At 41.9% G+C, this 21,044-nt stretch overlaps 1 protein-coding gene across 2 annotated transcripts in view; it reads left to right on the forward strand.

Moving 5' to 3' along the window:
* Positions 1-21,044, forward strand: part of GRK5 (G protein-coupled receptor kinase 5) — a 165,677-nt gene that overhangs the window by 1,153 nt on the left and 143,480 nt on the right. The gene's annotated exons all lie outside the window — the stretch shown is intronic.

Genomic DNA, 21,044 nt, shown 5'->3' on the forward strand with positions numbered 1-21,044 from the left:
GCTTCATCACTGGGAACACACACACACACCCAATCTATTTTACTGTCTGGCAACATCTGGGTAGGAGAAGTGGCTTTCTCTTCTTGAATGACAGCATGTTTTCTTTTTTCTTTTTATCCCTTTTGGCTCAGCCTAACCCCAACCTTTCAGAAAGGGATATCCTCTGAGAGAGGCAGTTACATCTGAAGGGCTTGCCTTTCGAAGACAGGCTTGCAGTATCTGAAGCTTTCATTCACACCATTTGATGAATGAAGAGCCCCCCCCCAGTCAAAACCAGAGGGGGTCCTGTGTGCTACCTTTGACCATTCCCAGGCTGATGCACACCTCCTAATATACAGAGAAGGTGGAGGAGAGTGTTCTTTATCTGGGAGAGCAGCGGGGGAACAATTGCAGCTGCTCAAAGCGACCCAAGGCATTCATTTTCCACTTGTGCCACATCCCTGGTGCTCTTTAATCAGGTAGTGGGTGGGGTGCTTTAATCTCAGTCTTTTGTTTCCTTACCTCTGAGCCCACCAGCACACTGTGATTATTTAAATGTCCCACCCTCAACACTAGATGATCCATTTAGAAATGCATCTAATGGCCCCTAACTAATTTTCAGACTGTGGTCTGGATTGCATAAGCGGTTGGGGAGGACCTATAGAGAGATGGTCCCTGTATTACTGCGCAGGCTGCATTAGGCGGTCTTTCAAATTTTATGAATGTGGTCGTCATGTCTCGTCTAACTTCTCATATTGAACCTTGTGAAACTCTTACGAGGATGCCTCCCATCGTATCCAGAGAACAATGTGCATTTGCGCAATTGATTACCCAGTAAATATAAACATTATGTAAGAATATAGGAGATAAATGTTGAGCTAAGTATTGAGCTATGTCCCTAATTCTCTTTGGTAATGAAATGTGGACAGAATAACATGCCTGATCTGAGAGGAGAAACAGACATTGTTCACAACAGACACTTGGCAAAAATCCTTGCATATCACTAAGAGCTTTTCTAAAGGCACTGTTAGTATTAATGAAAGAAGCAGCACGCACACGCACACATACACACACACACTCTTTCTCTCTCTCTCCAGCAAACGCTAAAGGGAGAAATGGTCCCAGAACATCTGTGATGAGCCATCTAGTGGCTGAACATTAGCATGCATTTAATGGCTAGGGGAAAACTTTCGAACCTTTTTGCAGGTTTCAGAAAAAGTACTTGTGATCAATTTGTTGCTGGTTCTACTGTCGAGGTGGAAATGCAGTTGTTTTCTTTGCTTGAAGGTATTGGTTCATCTACAAGGGCAGGTTAAATGCCCACACAATCCTCACATGGATGCTTTATTTATGAGGATTCTCCCCCCCTCCCCCGAAAGAGCATGAAGCAATGTTTGCACATTTTAAACTGCTGCAGACATGTGCCTCTGTTTATTAGAGGCTCAAGGCGGATTCACACATGACTGGTTTTGTTCTCTATGCAGCAGCTTTCTAACCTGTAATCGCAACAAGCCAGACACTTGAACAATCTTCAGACGTATTACTACTGTGTGACTGTTTCTTTCCTGCTTCCCCCCCCCTTCCAATGAGTTTTGGTGATGGATTTAGATTCTCCTGTTGCTCTTCCAACCGGCTTCAGTTATTGCGTGTATTTATTTTATTTTACCGTCTTTCATATTGTGGAATGTTTCTGCGACTCGTAATATTTTACTTTATAATTTTTAATGTGGAACGTAACAACGGTGCACTGCTGTGAGTGCACGAAATGATATGTCTAAATACTGGGCTGTAACGGAGTACTTTAAATTGGTCTATTTGTTGTCGTTTCGCATTCATACAAAATTGTCCGCTCAAGACGTTTTCAATCCACATCAGTTGTTCAGCGAACAGAACCCGACGTTGATGAAATGTTCGATTTGGAATACAGTAGGTTCCTCTTGTGCAATCCATCACTTATCAGCTTCTCATTTTTATTTTTATTTTTTAAAAAGGAAGCCTATTTCTGTCTGTAATTCATGGCTCTTCAGAGGTTACACTGGTTTTCCACTACTTATTCCAACAAATGGGCACAATTTAGGGCAACACATGTTAGTCTTGGCTATTTATTTTTTTAAAAAAAATAGTGAATGTTCAGATCACATTTCAATAAAACATAACCATAAACCCAAAGACAACATGCACTAGTCATTTCAGAATAAGACATACTCCAGCTGCAACATAGGACAGGTGAAGAAACACTATACAGTATAATAATGTCAGCCTAAATAGACCCCAAGTATAGACAGAGTTGAGGCAAGAGGGGGGAGTTTAGTAGAAATGAGTGTCCATATAGCTATTGGATGTTTACCTTCCAACTGAACATGGGAGGTGCTTTAATGCAGATCCTCCCTGAATCCTGCCTTAATATTCCAAAAATTCAAGCCAATATTTTCCTTTCCAAATTAGCTTTGCCTGTAATTCTGCATATAATCTGGGACTGGTCACTCCTTTGTGAATGTTCTTCCTGACTAGTGCAGAAATGTACCCCTTGAGCCAGCCGTTTTAAAATCTGTTCAGAGAGCTGTACTGTCACCAGAAAGCAAAGCAATGCACAAATCATCTTTGGCGACAGGAGCAGTGCTGAGTTCCCCACTGTTCTTCTGATCCTGTGACCAAACATTCAGCCACAACTTGCAAGCTGCAATTTTTTAAAAAAATAAAAAACAACATTGCTGGCAAAATACACCGGCACAAAAATAACAAGCAAGAGAGTTGTAGATTGGTGATTGATAGCATGCTTTCCATGCAAAAAAGTATCGCATCTCTAGGGGTGGGGGATATATTGAACCCCTGGAAATCTGTTGCCATTCAGTATACAGTACTGAACTAGATGGAGCAATGATGTGACTCCATATAATGCGTTTTTCCTGTACAGTATTCCAGTCGTGGCCTTTTGCAGAATATTCATAATTAAATTACTTTTGCAAAAATATTGGTTGCAAATCATTTAATTTTGGAAAGTCTCTTTCCTTAACCATGGTTATTTTTCAGCACCTGGACCTTCAGCCATCTACGTTTTAGAGAACACACATCTACTGCAAACTTCAGCTGCTTGATCTTTTTGCTATATGCACACTCCCTGAGCTACATAATTAGGTTTAAAATAATCATTCAGCTCGTCCAGCGGTGGGATACACTTAAACAATTCTGGAAAAGCTTAATCACAGAGGTCAAATACGTAGGTTAAGAATAAACCAAGTGATGTCATGACATTTTGGAAACCTTTACATTCTAAGAGACTTTCGTCCAGACACTTCAGATAACAGCTTGGTGTGGAGGCCTTGATGTTTCAGAAATGAGAGATAGCAGCTAAAAGCAATGTCAGTACAGCAACCAGGAAGTGGGCCAGAAGATTAATGTAGTAATAGAGTAAAATCTGCCACCATTTCAGCCATGGCTTCTGCTTCCTAGGTGAAGTATTATATAGTTCAAAAGAATCCAGATAACGGAAGGAAAATGCTTCATATATTTGTCCATTAAAGTTAGCTGGCCTGCCTAGTTTGATGATGTGGCATGCACAATATTTTTGTGGGGGGTATTCTATTGACATTGCATAAAATTTTTATATATTATGCCATAAACTGCTATGTGATTACTATGGAATAAAGGGAGGTTTAAAAATTTGCTTAATAAATAAATATGATGTTTATTATTATACCAAAATCAACAGGGATAATTCATACCAGACAAAATGTTGTTCAAGCATTGCTATAACTAACAAATTCCAAGTTTCTCTGCTACATTGCCAAAACCATATGTGAGTATAATTTTTTTGGTTTTGAGAATAAAGAACTGGTGTTCTCTATTTTTTTTGGGGGGGGGCACATTTCTCTGTTTTGCATCTCTTGATTTTAAACGATTCTCTGTGATCTGATGTGCACACAAAAGGAGTTTTGGAAATCCTCCCACAAGCATTCCCAAGTGAAGTGTTATAAACAGCTCGTAGGATTGGTCCTGGGAAGTTTACCCAGGCAAGGTGTTCAGCTGTAACCTTTTAATGTGTTTGCTGGTGGCTTAGCCTCAAAAAGTTATTGCAGGAATGACTCTGCCCGCAGTTTAAGAAGGACTTGGAGCCAGTTCACAGCCTACCTTTTTGTGTAGGAGCATCACGCCATCACCAGAACTGGAATCTTCACTTGATAAAGTGACGTATTTAAGGCATCTCCATAGCTGCCAAGTTTTCCTTTTTCTCGCGAGGAAGCCTATTCAGCATAAGGGAAAATCCCTGTAAAAAAGGGATAACTTGGCAGCTATGCATCTCCCAAAATACAAATCTCAACGTATTTTACACCAAAATTGCTTTGTTGTTTTTCTTGCAGCTTAATCGCTGGTGTGCATGAAGGGGAAATGATGCAGCTCAGTGGTAAAGCAGAAGCCAAAGGTCCAAATTTCAATCCATGGCATCTTTAGCTAGGGCTAGGAAAGATCTCATGCCAACTGGCAGAGCCTCTCCCATATTTCAGTCTCCAACCTGGTGCTGTCCAGCTGTATTGGACAATAGCTCCTGTGCTAGCTGGAGCTGATGGGAGTTGTAGTACCAAATGTCTGGTTAGGAAGATGCATTAACATTTAAGTTAGGTAACAGACAAGGCTTAATTGTTTCTATTGATGGGAAGTCCGCCCCCAACCCCCACTGCAACTTTGCATGCCCTCGAAACACAATGTATTTAAAATTACACTTCTCCTTCTTAATCCTTCTGGGTACTTGGTTTACCTAAATATGTAGCATTGTTTCAATTGCAAATACATTCTTAATACTCAAACTGGACAGGGTCATCAAGCCAATGTTTTTTATTTTGGAAATAACAAAGTGACCTGTTTTGTTCCAAGACATTATTTGCTATTTATGAACTGAAATTAACAACTCTAGAATTGAAATAAACAGGCTCTAGAATACCACAGGCCCTGCTTAGCAAAGGTGAATACCGCTGAAATTGATGCCTTATTTGCCATCAATGGTTTGGTTAAGCTTGATGTAATGGAACAATAATTTGCATGCTGCTATCGTTTTGAGTGTAGCACCAGTACATTGTTAAAGTGATACGGAGCATGAGATGTCTCGTTCTGCAAAGAAGTTTACATTCTTGTTTTAACTAATGAAACTCCATGCAATGTATGGAAAATGAAATTGGAAAGAAACTTTTCAATGTGGATAAATTTTGGTATCATGCAATAGACCCTGTCTTCTTTTTTCCTGCTCCTCAAATATCCATATATTTGATGTGTGCCTTGGGCCACACATCTGAACTGAAAAGCAAAGAACTGGAATCCCATAAAACATTTTAATTAAAATGATGTTCACTTGTTAAATAAAAGCAACTATGTAGTAAATATAAATGGAAGAGCCTGAAAAAAGTCTAGGAATACAGTTCCTACCTTGTGCCTTTGCTGTGCCGTCATACATCTTAAAGTAGAAAACGGGTTATAGGAAAGGAAACTATTGGTTTCTGGGCAATTGACTCTCTGTGCAATGAATCTCCAGGCTTTGTGACATTAGCTCAGCTTTCCCCAACCTGATAATCCTCCAGATTGCTGATGGCAGTTGTAGTGCAACATATTTGAAGGGCACCAGGTTGGGGACAGCTGCACCAGCAGATTTATTTCCAAGCTGAAATTAGCCCAGGTTACACCAGGCTTTGCCTTTTGATGAGTCAGTTTCATCTCTTAAGTCTCTTCTCTGTAACAGGAGTGTGTCTTCCCACCTTAAAGTCTGCATGTCCTATAGTGAGGGTTAGAGCAAATGCTTTGCATGCAGATGTTCCAAAGTTCAACCCCCCACTATCTCTAGTTAAACTTGGGTGACATATATTGCTGCTGGGAGGGATCTGCCTGATACTTTGAAAGGTTGCTGCTGGTCAGAGTAGATAATACTAGATGGACCGCTGATCTGACTCTGGGAAAGGCAACTCCTTCTGCTCCTCTTGTTTCCCGAGGAGCAAAGATGGGAGCCTCCATTCCACCACTACAAATTGATGCTCCTCCTCCCATTACAAGTGGGTTGGATATCATACGTCGAATTGGGTTTTGCGGGGCTATTTCCCCAATGGCTAATTTGACAAGGGACAAACTGTTAGTCCAGTCTTTGCCAACCCGGACCCCTCCTGATGTTTTGAACTACAACTCCTGTAATCCCTAGCATTGACCAGGCTGGCTGGGGCTGATGGGAGTTGGAGTACAACCGCATCTGATAGGCACCAGGTTGGTGAAAGCTGTGTTAGCCTGATAATGTGCATGTATTCCATGCCAGCAGTCAACTTTTCTTGCAAGAGCCCTTGGGCATGAGTTGGTTTTGAAGATGGCGGGTTTGATCTTGATAAAACTGTCTTGTGTGGCTGCAGTGAGTGGGAAAGTGTCTTGAGTTCACGTGCAGGTAGTTACAGAGGCTGGGATGATGACCTGTTGTTCATTTTACACATCAGGTTCTGAAAGGGGAAAGGGCTCCCTTTGTTGGTGTGAGTGGCGCCTTTCGCAACTTGTAGATTGCCCTTTCTTCAGTGTGGCATTGTGTCCAGCCATCAGAACAGCTCTGCATTATTCCAAGGCCACGCCTTCCCGACGTAATGCAAGATGGTGCAATATTTAGTAGATGCCAAAAGACCAGTTCTAGTCGAATGGCATTAAATGTTATCTAATAAAATAGAGTGCAACAGGCATGCTTCTGCTTACCTCACTGTGCCGATGTGTCTTTCTTTTGTGCTGGAAGCTGATGTGCCGTCTGTCGGTGCGCCAGCTTCTCTCCCTCTTCACAAGCAAGCTTACACATACTGTGCTGAGAACAGAAATTGCTCCCACAAATTGGTGTTTGGAAAAATGTATATATTCATGTGTATGCAGCTGCTGTGACTGCATAAACACAATATGTTTAAAGCACTCTCCTGGTGAATCCTGGGAATTGTGGTTTAAGGATGCAGAGAACCGTAGCTCTGTGAAGGTGAAACTACAGTTCCCATGATTCTTTTTTTTATTGAGGAAGGTGCTTTAAATGTATGATGTGTTGTGCAGTGTTATGCCCATTAATACCACAGTAAGTAGATCCAAATCTCTTACCTGGGGAAGTGGCAGTGAGAACAAAGGGGATAAAGAATGAAATTTGGGTCTGGATGAATCAATATCTGCCCATCTCTGTCTAGCATTTAGTTTTCCAGTGTAAAGGTGTCCCCAATGTGCCCGCTTTCCCTCTTTTCAAAACTTCACTCTTTGAAGAAGCTGTTTTAAATCTGCAAGTACTGAATGAAGTAATAACGTCCGTATTCTGTTGTAATAAAAAAAACCACCAACGGTGTCCTATGGCATTTTAAAGACTTGCAAATTAATCATGGCATCATCGCATCATGAAGTGGGCTGTAGTCTATGAAAGCTTATGCCATCATAAATCTGTTAGCCTTTAAGCTGCCACAAGAGCTGAAACGAATATAATAATAAAAATCGGGCCCTTTTCCCATCAGAGATGATGACTGACTTTGAGGCTCAGCTGACAGGGGATGCATGTACATGCAGAGTCCCACCCCAAAATCCTGAGCCTCTTTGTCATCTAGCACTACAAATTGCTTGCCAGATGTGATGTCTACCCCACCCTGGCCAACGTCTTGTGTGAGGGCAGGTTACTGTCAATTGTGTGAGCCTCCTGCAAGTCCTTCGCAGTGGAGTACTGTTGGCATACATTTTGCAGGCTTGGGCACAAAGCCTGCTGTTCTCCAAAGCCATTCGTGTGCATGCAAGGGACAATCACGCATCAAGCCAAAAATAAAGGGGGGGGGAGGATATTCCTCCTGCAGTTGCTTGCAAGGCTGAAGAGGTAAGCCAATTTTAATCCGAAAGCAGCTTGCCCATTCAAGCTATGCAGCAGAATCACCAGGTGCCTGCAGATCCATGCTGTTTGCTGCACTTCGTAGGACTGTAGCCTTGATGCTTCACAGCTGGCAAAACACCTGGAATTCCATCAAAAAATGGAAGGATTTGCCTACAGTAGAGAAATATTTTCTGGTTATAATTGCTTCCTGAAATAGGGATTTACACATCCCTTGGAGATTAGATAGTGTTAGGACAAATTCCAAAGAAGATAGCTTAAACGCTTTACCGTATCACAGGTGGCATTGTATTTCAAACAGCATTATGTTCACCGTACTATTCTGCTCATACAGAAGCAGGATTGAGTGACAACTCCCTTTTTAGCCAGCAGGGGCAGCGTAGAGCTGTAGTGTTACTGAATTCACACAGTGGAGATGCAACAAATAAGCTTATATACTGTATAAGGAAATAGGAACGTTTGGGGCTTTATAGCATGCTGTCACTCCATTTTTTAAGCCAATGGAATGATACATAATGGGAAGCTTGGAACTGTGCAACGGAGGAAGAGGCTATCAAAATTCGCTTTCTTCCGTCCTGTAGTGAAAATGGGTCCAGTCTTTACTTAATTGATTGAATGGATCCCAACATTTTGCTTACAGAGTGGCAGCTGTACTATCTGAGAGTGGTTGCAGCAGAAACCTCCAAGGAACCTCCAGCTCTTCAGAAGCAGCTTCCCCTCCTTTCATTGTGGTATCATGGGCCACTGGCTGTCCATTGCACCATGGCAGAAAAATCTCTCTGGCTAGAGCATCCTCTGTAACAAGCACAAATCAATTGGCACTTCAGCTTGTTAGGAATTGACTGCATCCCAATGATTGTCATTTCCCCCGAGTTACAGGAGTTGTGCTTGTTGCGGGGTTTGAGCTTGGAACTCTCTGGCACCACCCAGCCTTAACTTTATCACAGTTCAGTTCAGCACAAAAACAGGGTCGTTTTTTATTCAGCATGGCAGTGGCTGCAGGTTCGTACCCTGGGATAACAATCTAGGAATTTCATGGGCTTAGCACTTCGTTCCGAGAAGGCTAAACAGGAACAGCGTTTGATTCGCAAATGTGTGTCTCCTTAATAGATGTGGTGGTAACCCTTGTTGGATTTTGCTTTATCTGTTTTGCTCACAAACAGAAAACAAGCAATTATTCAATGAGCCTCACAGCTGCATAGCATCCCCCCCCTTCACGTATAAGAGTCTAGTGGTGCATACACAACTGGAACTAATCAAATTCAAATTCTTCTCATTACGGAACAGTCTTACGGAATGTAGTAAGAATGAGAGCAGTCTGGGCCAACAGATATTCAAGTCTTATGGAATTTCTCGCAGCTTAAGTTTCCCTGCAGGAAAACACTGGAACCACAATCCCGACGCAGTGATGTGACTCAGGCTGGATCTAGACAATCTATTGTCCTGACTCTTCCAAAAATTGGGAGGCAACGTGCCTCCCTTACAAAATGTGACCCTGTGGATCATTCCGGTCTCGTGCAGGAGCGGAACTGGTGTCACGTGAGGTTACCTTCTAGGTCAGGCCTGAAGGACCTGTAGCCCTTCCAGATGTCGGAATCAAGCTCACATTTGCCCTATCCAAGAAACCACAAAAGCAAATCACAGGCTGTAGCTCATTTGGCTGAAGAAGGGGAAGAATAGTGAGAAGAAGCACCCGAGACCAAGTATCATGTGAACTGTGATAATAGCTTTTTGTTCCAGCCTTGCGCAACGCGGAGACAGGATTGGTAAGCAACGTCACCCCTAGTCAGCTGAAATCCTGATGCCAAAGGCATTGAGAATCCTTCTGATTTCAGTGTCCCTTGGCTAGTGGGGTTTGTGTTCAGCACCATTAAAATTTGACACCAAATGCAAGCCCTACTGGGATCGGTTCAATGATCAGCAGCTGAAATCCTTGGAAAGAGCATTTAACTTTGGTTTGATCCAGCAATGCATTTCTCAAATAGGAGTGCATGCTAGGAATCACTTCACCACTAAGGCAGACTTTCCCAATCTGGTGTCCTCCACATTTTGGCTTACAACTCCCAAGAGCCCAAGCCAACATGACTGCGCTACTCTGAATTAGGATTTTCAAAGTGCTGCAACATTTGAGACCGGGTTTCTTTGCAGTCCATATATTATCTTACTATTCCAGGTCTTGAGACTTTGAGGTGAGGCCCTTCTTTTTTCCCTGACCTACACCAGAAGCACTTTTGGCAGGAACTTAGAAAGGAGCCTTCTCAGTGGCTGCTCTGGATCTCCTTCACAAGGGGTGGGTGGGATCTGTCATCTCTGAAGACCTCTTCTCAGCAGGTGGAAATGGTTTTATTTAGACAGGCCTTTGTCTGCAGAAGCTGAGTTGTTATAGCTACTATAAAGGTGCTGCAGTTGGTTCTACCAGCCTCAATGGTCTGAGGAACTCTGTGCTTGTTGCCAGTCAGGGGGCAACCAGAGACCTCCAAAAACACACACAAAAACCCATTTGCTATGGTATGAACTTTGGCTACACTGAATCAGATGCATCAGCTGACAATTATATCTTTGTTTCAGAATGCTCCCATAGAACAAACAATAAAGTCTCAGAAATACCTTGTAAAATTTGATTTGATCTGCAAACAGTAAGAACTATTAATAATGATATTTCTACATATAGCCCCACTACTGCTGCTGCTGCTGTTCTTTTGGCTGCTAGTTGCAGAATGTAAGATAAAAGGTTAGTGTCTCGGAACCGCTCTGTCCTTACTTGGTAAAATCAACCTTGTACAGTGGTACCTCTACTTACGAATTTAATGCGTTCCGAATGCACATTCGTAAGTGGGAAAAAATTGTAAGTCGAATCCCATAGGAATGCATTGGGAGAAAAAATCCGTAAGTCGAAGCAACCCTATCTAAAAATTCATAAGTAGAAAAAATCCTATCTAAACTACATCCAAGATGGCGGACTGAGCTTCATTCATAAGTAGAAACATTCGTAAGTAGAGTTATTCGTAAGTAGAGGTACCACTGTACTTGAAGTTAAGATTTAACAGTGAAATAGTGAAGAAAAGGCTAACAGCTCCGATGTCTCTATCCCTAGCTGCAAGGCACGATTACTTACCAAGCAATTCCCCACAAGTAATCCAGATGGCGGCCTGGAAGCTCAGCAGAGCAGGGTGCATACAAATGTTCCGAAAAACTACTGCATAATAAAATTTTATGATTTACCTTTTGATTATGAAGAGATGTCGCTGGTTTAGAGGACTGTTATCCCACACCACAAACATTTCCTCCACAATTCTGGTCAACCAGCAATAGAGATATCTCAGTCAACTTATTAGAACTTACCTGGAGCCTGAATTTTGCCACCAATGCACTCTATTTTTCTTTTCTTTTCTTGCTCCTTCCCTTCTTCTGCACTTAATACGGGCCCAGTAGAACCACCATTAACTGTGAGGTATGTGTTTGGAATGAGATGGCTTCTACCCCATTTCCTGATCTCCTTGTTGAAGGCTTGTCTTGGCATACTATAGGGTAGGGAGTTATGCTCTTAAGTTAACTGCGGGCCCAACCTATGGCCAAAATGAAAGGGGGGGGGAACGTGTTTCATTTGCTGCTTTAAAAAAAAAAACCACCCACAAAAACTTTGGTGGGTCTTGTTCAGTTAGTATTTTTCATTTATCTGCAAAAGGGCGCCTTGCCAGAAATAACGGATGACATATTTGCCAAGACAAAATGTATGCCAAGAGCCTGCTACAGTTGTTAAAACAAAAACTTGTGAATCATATGTGTAAAAGCACAGCCCCGGCAGTTAAAGAAATAAGGAGCCGTTTTCATTAGCATTAGCAATTTTACTATTTTAACAGTGCATTTTAGAATGATCAGGAGTGGGAATGGTAAAAAGAGAGCAAGAGAAAGGGGGGGGAAAGGTTAAATGTGAGCCAAAGTTAACTCTACCTAACGCTTCTGGCCTAGCCACCAGACGTGGAAGGCTAGCATCCTAGCTAAATGTTGTTTTATTACATATTTCTCTCAAATATAAAGGCTTTTATATGAGAAACATTCAGGCTCTTGTCCTTGGCTGCTGCATAGTAATAACATTGCGTGGTGCCAGTAACTGCTGCTTGTGAAAGTCTGGCCTAACATTCTTTTGTGAAGAAGGAAAATGAGCCATTTTAGAGCTAATACAATGAAGCAGTAGGCCAAAGAATAGCCCCTCTGTGAAGTGGGCTGGGGGGCTCATGTGCCCAACTTTGCAGAGCACAGTCCTCTGTTGGAAGGGCTGTCCTGCTCAAGCCAAGTTTAAAGATAAAGAACCATAAGGAGAGAGAGCCAGGGACCCTTGAAATTGACAGGAGACTAAACAAGCACACAGGTCACCTGGTCACAGTAGTGAGATACAGAAATTATTTTTGAATTTGCATATAAATCAGCATGTGTACCTTCTTTACACCTTTTGTCCTCTTTCTTCTCTTGGTGATGAATAATTGTCTACCTTACCATGGTTGAAGTACTAACAACCGTCATGTAGTTTAACTTGTCCTTTTCTTAAAAAACATATTCAGTGTTGGACATAATTTGACTGTTGTACTGTACTGTATAACAAAACAGCCTACCTATCTTCTGGAAGATCAAGTTTATCCAGTAACAAATGCAAAGTAGCTTGCTTCCCCCGCCCCCCTTTGTGTTGCATACAGATGTATCCGACTTGAGGTATATTTCATTTTTGCAAAGCTCTAAGAACAATATACTGATGTTTGGGAGCCCTAATAAATATTCTAAATTACTAGGACCCAAATGATCTTTTAAGTTGTTCTCATTATCATAATTGCTGTTTTAATCATCATAAAATCATAGAATCATGGAGTTGGAAGGGACCCCAAGGGTCACCTAGCCCAATTCCCTGCAATGCAAGAATATTTTGCCCAACATGGGACTCAAACCCACAACCTTGAGATTAAGAGTCTCAGGACAATACCTCAAAGACCGCCTCTTTCCATATGAACCTACTTGGACCCTGAGATCATCTGAGGCCTCTTCCTCGAGAGGTTTGGAGGGTGGCAACACAAGAACGGGCCTTTTCTGCAGTGGCTCCCCGTCTGTGGACTGCTCTCCCCAGGGAAGTTTGCCTGGCACCTTCATTATACACCTTTAGGTGCCAGGCAAAATAAATGATCCCTTTTAACCAGGCCTTTGGTTGATATGATTTTCATCCTATGCCCTTTTAAAATGTGGGGTTTTTTGGGGGGGGCTAATGGGTGGTTGTTTTTATTTGTATTAGGTATTTTGTGGTTTTATATCTTGATTTTATCCTGTGAACTGCCCTGAGACCCTTGGGTGTAGGGCAGTATATAAATTCAATCAATAATAATAATAATATCCCAGATTACCCATTTCAAAATGATTTACCATATGAATGCATTGCATGTATATGTGTTTGTGTGTGTTTAAGCACCAAATTAAAGACCCACAGACAGTGGGCAAATATATCATATCTCCACGTAATTGATGATGTGGACGCCTCACTGCTACGAGAATGGTTTTGTTGTGCCAGGACAGCAAATATGCAGTATCTTCATTCGGGGCTGTAATCTTACACACATTTACCTGCCAGCAAGCCCTGTTGAACTTTTTGGTGTTGTTTCCAAGTATACATGCAAAGGAACGAACTGGAAAGGCCTGTTAATTCAAGGCAGATTTGCTTATGTTATCCTTCGCCAACCTGGTGATAGCTGGGAGGTGGTAGCCCGAAACACATGGGGGGGGGGCACCAGGTTAGTGAAACCTGACTTACGTTGGTGTAAGCAGCGCAACAGTGGAAGATGAAACTCGTGGAAGATTGCTGCTGTGCGTCTCTGAACTGGGAGTGCTCAAATAGAAATCTCTAGATTGTATCCGACATAGCACTAAGGTCAACGTTCTGTCAGTGCAAGGGAATGTTTTCCCCTTCTAGTCCACATGCTCCCTAAATTTGTTAGAGGGTTTTCCTCTGTAGCAGATTTGAGGACATGAGGTGGGAAGAAAGCAGGAGAATCCTTGCGGTAGTGCAAAAATTGGGTTGAATACTGCCCTCTGAGTTTTCTCTTTGCATTTTATGCTGCTCAAATGAGTAGTTGTTGTTTAGTCGTTTAGTCGTGTCCGACTCTTCGTGACCCCATGGACCAGAGCACGCCAGGCACTCCTGTCTTGCACTGCCTCCCGCAGTTTGGTCAAACTCATGTTCGTAGCTTCGAGAACACTGTCCAACCATCTTGTCCTCTGTCGTCCCCTTCTCCTAGTGCCCTCAATCTTTCCCAACATCAGGGTCTTTTCCAAGGATTCTTCTCTTCTCATGAGGTGGCCAAAGTATTGGAGCCTCAGCTTCACGATCTGTCCTTCCAGGGAGCACTCAGGGCTGATTTCCTTAAGAATGGATAGGTTTGATCTTCTTGCAGTCCATGGGACTCTCAAGAGTCTCCTCCAACACCATAATTCAAAAGCATCAATGATGCTATTGATGCTCACATGAGTAGACCTTCTCAAATAAGCCCTGAAATGTTTGAGAGATGGTTAGTGCAAAAACTGATGTTTCGAGCCTTAAGGATTAGAAAGGGTTGGATTTCTAAGCTACAACGCTAGTCTAGATAGGACAAAAATACCCAGCTGTCTTAAATTTACTAAGTAACTATATCTAGAACACGACTGCTCAAGCTTTGGGTTTATTTAACTTGGGATACACAGATTGCCTTTTAAATTTTCCAATTAAACTTGGTATTTGTGGGCTATTTGGGTAACCACACCTTCATCCCTTATACCACAGTTATTATTAATGCTTTCTGGGGTTATACCAACCAACAGGAAATTTTTTTTTATATATAATGCTATTACTTTCTGTGTACAATCCTTGTAATAAGAGATTTCTGACTCTTACAAGTATAAAAAGGGCTGCCTATGACTACAACCTTTGCATTCAGACATCTCTGAAACCTTGCAAATTTCACCTATTGAAAATTACTTTTAGGTGCTTTGAAATACGAGAGTTTGGGTGAGTTGTGGATTTGTTTTTGGCACTGCAAGATTTGCTAAATTCTGCACATTGTTTTCTAAACAGTTTGGAATTGTTTTCACTCTCAGAAGTATGACAGGTTTTCTAGCATTTCAGTCCTCATTTAACCCTTCCTTCTGTAGCAGACGCATAGCAGTTTTCAATAAACAGGCCAGAGTCGAGAAAGCTGCAAAATGTATGTCAGTTGAGGAGCAGGCTGATTTTTAAAGTGCACGATTGATAGGTGTGTTTGCTTTCATGCATTTATGACTCAATACTATGCACATGAATTTAGAAGTAAGTCCCACTGACTTCTGTGGGAGCCACACCTGGTACATCTGTAGAGGATAACAACACAAACTTTTCCAACCTACTTATTTTGATAAAACGTCTCTTCTTGGATTTACATTCCATCTTTGACATTCAAGAAGCTGAAAAATGTGAGTTAATGGCAAAAGCAAGAATTAATACTCAAGCAGTGCATTTATAAAACGAGAGTGGTAGACCTCCGTAGAGACACATTCCAGGCATAGCTTTGATTTTGCATTTGAAGTGGGAATAACTTTGAAATAATTTCCTGCTATGTAATTCCAAGCCACCTGAGAAGGAACAGAAGGGGATGATCAGTCGGATTAATCTTCCCCTGAAGCACTTTGCATTATCCTCCTTGTATCTTGCTATTTAAAAAGATAACTGCAAGTCTAACCGCCCCCAACTAGTGCACTCCAGATGTTTTGAACTCCCATCATCCCCAGCCAGTCTAGCTAAAAGTCAGGAATGATGGGAGTTGTAGTTTCAAACATCTGGAAGGCACCAGGATGGAGAAGGCTGGGTTAGGTGCATGAGAATAAAAGCAAGTCTTAAAAGTAATATATTGTTTCACTTTGGTGACTTGCATGTATGTCATTAATTATCACGGGTTTATAGCCTGAAGGTTGGCATCTATCAGAATGTTCAATATTTCTGAAGTACTGTATGTTGATTACTAGCTCATTGAAAGCCAGCCTTTACTATGCAGAACAGTATGTTAACAGAGCAGCTGAAATTCAGGACTCTCGTAAGTGTACCTCCCAATATAACAAATCCTATTATTAATCTTAAAACAATATTTAAGGAATAATACATAGAACATCAGTACTGTACCACCACCCTTAAAAAGCAAACAAACCCCAAACATTTAATTTGCCTTAGCCTTTGTTATATAACTTCAGGATTTTTTGGACGAAATAACAAACCAAAAGCCCAAACAGCATGTAAGGGTTGTTATCCCATTGCTCTTCAGTCTGCCCCCCAGAGGCCCATCACAATAGCAGCGATGTGTCACTCTGCCAGTCCAAATCATAGATGAGCTCTTGTGCCCATGAGATGATTCCAGAAATAGCCTTTCAGTCCTTCCATCTCCAGAAAGTCTTCTCTAATGGCATATTGAGAATCTCCAAAATAGTCACAGTTTATAGTTTGGCTGGGGTCTGTAGAAGTTGCTGCTAGAATAACCCATACAGACACCTCTATAGAATAAGCAAAATACTGTATATCCAAAGGAGCTTGATCCATGTCTACATCTACAGGCTGTTTTCATACAAAATCCATCATGTCTGATTTTATTAGTGGACACTAAATAGCAACATAATGGTACCATGAAACTGTATTGATACTTGTGCTCTCTTCGCTTGAGCTTTCTGCAATGAGAGGCCAAGCATAAAACTGAAGCCAAAGAGTAAATTTTATATCCTTTAGGGTTTTTCTGGTGCCTGTAGGCAGGTTTAACGTCACAAAATGTCCCGAGCACCTCTCTCAATCAGTGATTCTCAAGTGCTCTCTACCTTCCTTTCTCTGTAATTGTAAGCATATAACATTTGAACTATTTGCCTACTAATTTAGGATCTGTCTAATTGGCTATTGTAATCGCTCTTCACGTTGATATCAAACAGGCTGCCCAAGTGCTTCGTAAAACAGAGATGGCTAACCTGTGGCCCTCTAGGTGTTGTACGACTCCCATCAGCTGCATCAGGCATGGCCAATGGTCAGGGAAGTTGCAGTCCAGCAAGATCTGGAAGACTGTCCCTGATAAAAGACAGTTCTCCTTATTTCGGAGCATTGCTCTAGTTAGGTCCATTAATGCAGGATCACTGGATTCAAATTCCACTGAACTCAGTCATAAGTAAATGGACAATGGGCAACCTGCTGTCATTGTGACCAGTGCCTTTCCACAATGGTCTTACGTAGATCCTCTTTCTTTGCCTGCCTTCTGCTAAATTGCCCCACAGGGGATGATTTTCCACCTTCACTCCGCATGATACCTTGATGGTCACACATGAGGTTGATTGATGTGCTTCTTGAGCTGTTGTGAATATGTCCAAGGAATATACCCACAACATCTAATTGAAATTGAAGGGAGTGAAGAGGCTGTTCAGCTCAGTTGTGTACATGCATGTCCACTCTCCCCTCATACATACACGCTGCCATGAGCGTATGTAGTCCAGACCACACCGTGTGTGTAAGCAGATTGCAGGCGAAACGCAGGAGGCATCTTTGGCGCAAGTAAGTCCAGGTAACGCAAGCTTCTCTCAGGGATAGGATTCTGGTTCCTATGTCCCACAAATCTCCATCAAGGGGATAATGTGTCAGTTGCTATTATATGAATGAGACATGGTGTCTCATCTAATCGTTTTTCTTTATTCGATGGCTTTTGGCGATGAGTCAGATTTCTTAGGTCCAATGGATGCTTGACGGGCCTTGAAAAGGAGAGCAAAATGATCTGGCATGCATCTGCTGATTTACCACCAGCATTATCTACTGTTGCAGAACGCATGTTTGTGGAGAACCTTTATTGATAGCCTCAACATACAAAACCTCACCCTGTCTTTGCCTTACATAATTAGAAATGGGGTGTTCTGAGAATACAACAGCCTCCCTCTGAGCTCCATTACCAAAGTAGGCCTCTGCTGATTTCCGTACTGCTACCACAATTTTTGCATTTCAAGCTCAGAAACATGACACCCTCCATCCATTATTTTTTTTACAGCGTGGGATTATTTCTAGTGGACATTAATCAGAGTCGACAGCTCCAACCATTTACTGTGTCAACGTAGTTTCTGATGGTGTGTGTGAGATGAAACTGCTAACTAGGCTTTTGGAAAATGCAGGCACAGAGTAGGTACATTTCAGCGATGACTCACTGTAGCTCCATGTCTGATGCTACTGGGAAGGTCACCAAGGACTCTGCAAGTCCTAGGGCACACAAATGTATGGCTGCTCAAAACATTGATTACTGAAGTGGGATTCCTGCTGATTATGGGAAGGAAAACAGACGGCAAATGTGTCTCCTGAAAAGCCTGGGCGATGCGGTTAAAAATCCTGCATCTGGGAGAAATACTGATGAACTGGTATCATTTGAGGTGGTGGTGGTGGTGAAGCAGTAATGTATTATTTAATGGCCGAGGCAAAGCTTTTCCCAAGCCTTGTGAAATTGTACCCTGCTTCTAAACTTGATAGATCTTCAGCCCCTCCCTGCAACCTAGAAATCTCCTTGCAACCTGGCTTTTACATCTCCTGTATAGCTTTCCTTCTGCCTATCTGACTGGTCCCGATTTTGGCCAACACAACCCACAAACACAGAGCAGAACCCAAAAGCTGAGCAGGTGGATCCAGGTGATTAAAAATAAAAAACCACCGTGAGGCAAGGCACATGTTTCAAGAGATGTCAAATACAGTATATTCATGTTGCACTCATTGGCTGTCTCACTGCTTGTTGATAGATGGTTTGATTTTTATGGTGGGGGTTTTTAAAAATCAGTATTGTGCCCTGCTTTGGGATGTATTTTTAGTGAAAAGCAGTCAGCTAATTTCAATAAATGTATGCATTTAGATGACACGTGCCACATTTTAGAGCTGTGCAACACTAAGGAGCAGCAACAAGTGCTTCGTCCAAGATCAGTCATGGCAGGATTAAAGGATGGGAGCATATGCTTTGAGTATGTGCAGAATGCTCTTCCCATACCAAAAAGCAGTTCCGGAAAGTTCCAGCTGAAAAAAGGAGCTCTGATTATAGTACAATTTCTACTTTGTTTATATTTTATTTTAACTATTGTCATGTACACTGTCTAGAGAATTTTGGTTATGGGGCAGCTTAATAAATAATCTTTAAATACCAGGGCCAAGCCCTAGAACAGGCATGTCAAACCTGCGGCCCTCCAGATGTTTTGGACTACAATTCCCATCTTCCCCAACCACTGGTCCTGCTAGCTAGGGAGCATGGGAGTTGTAGGCCAAAACATCTGGAGGGCCGCAGGTTTGACATGCCTGCCCTAGAACATCAAGGAGACAGTATTACCCTTCCCTTTTATCCCTCTCCAATATCCCCATAAAAAAAGAGTTAAACTGCATGTTTACATTAAACAAGCTAGTTTTAAAATGTGATCATGGCCACCCACTTTACAAAAAGCAGCTCTGGGAGGGTTCCGTCTAGATGGGAACAAGGCACAAGGGATTTAATCCCCCCCCCCAATGCCATTTCCCCGTCAAAATAACACCGTTTTTCTCTCAGAGGTACTATTTGTATCTGGGCTTCAGCTTTAGCTAGAAGAGGAGCATATAGTACAAAAAAAGGGAAGGGAGAGATTGAAATCTGGTTCCAACCTCAAAAGTAGACTTATTGGAGAATAATTCCCCAAACAATTGTAAAAACTGTGACTGTTCTGGCTGAACTGAGATTTCTCTAATCAGTCTTTTAAATGCCCACATTAAAGCCCCCACTTTGCAGGCTGCTATCTATTTGTCTATGCATGAAGCTACCATTGAAAGCCGGCAGTTTTCTGAAGGTTGATTCTCTTAAACTGCTGGAGCATTTACAGAGAATACTTTCCTTTGATTATTTGTCTGTTCATGAGCAATAATTTCTAGTTTCTGCATTCAGTTGATAGTAGGATTTCAACACCACCAGGAAACGTTTCCGACTGAGGGTAATGCTACAATGATTTGCCTAAACCTGTTAAGCCAGGGTTGTAGTTTTAAATTTATTTAACTGCTGTGGTGTTAAAATATTTCATATTCCAGTCTAAGTTTTCAGATCATTTTTTAAAAATTAACATCCTATATATTATCCTAAATATATATCCTATATATTTAACTGTTTTCCATTTCCCTTAGCAACCCCTTTCCACTTATTTTTTTAAAAATACACTTTTATGTCATCTTTAAGAGAGAGATACTCTCCCAAGGTGGCATCCATTTAAAAAACAATATTGTACAAAAATAAGATATTTGGAAGTCAGTAAAAATACTGTTCCCCCAAAATGCCAAAACACAGTATAATCAGTGCTTTTTTCTAAAAAAAATGTTTAGGGGTACTCTAATTTCTCTACTCATATTGAAATATTGCCCCTCAATGAGGCCAAACTTAGATTCCTCTCCAACTATTGCTGCCCCACACTTCCTCCTCCCCAAATCCAGAGATTCCCTATGCTTTGAAAATCCAAAGAGGAGAGCTACAGCGATTGCACAAGGAATCTTGGGATTTAAGGAGGAGAACATGTGGAACATTTTGTGGGAGGGAATTAAAGGTGGCATGGAGGGGTTCACGATCCACATTAGGCCTGAGGTATGGACAGGCCCTCAGTCGTCTTAACCTCAAGCACAGTCTGCATTACATACAGCTGTCCGTATCTGTGTCTCCTGAGTCGTCTCCCATCATTTGCTAACTGGGTTAAATAAACATGTGAGGGGTGGGTGGGTGTTTGCAGGGATGTGTGTGTCAGCTCCACCTCGCATCATCATGCTAGTCACTTCCAAAAGCTGGACAGGAACCATCTGCAACAGGGAACCTGCTGTATTAATGGCACCTCCCTGTATGTTTTTCAGAACCATGAAAAATCAGGGTTCTTAAATGTCTCAGTGAGCAGAGCAGGCTCCCCACTCCACTTGCTGAAGTGTAGGTGGGTTCCCATGAGGGAACACAGTTATACCAGCAAGAACTTATTGAACTAACAGAACTGGACAACAGGGGCAAACCAACAGCTTTTTATACATTTCTGAAGGCCCGGGCCACTCCCACTCCCAACGTGATTGGCTATTTAAACTTCCAAGCTGCGAATCATAACTAAGAGTTGAAGGGCCAATGGCAGAGGCCCAAATCCTGAATTGTTCTGTGATTGGATATCATGTATTGAATCAGAACATGGGCTCAGAATCCTCAGTCCAGAC

Source organism: Zootoca vivipara, chromosome 5 (assembly GCF_963506605.1).
Source record: "Zootoca vivipara chromosome 5, rZooViv1.1, whole genome shotgun sequence".
NCBI classification, from domain to species: domain Eukaryota; kingdom Metazoa; phylum Chordata; class Lepidosauria; order Squamata; family Lacertidae; genus Zootoca; species Zootoca vivipara.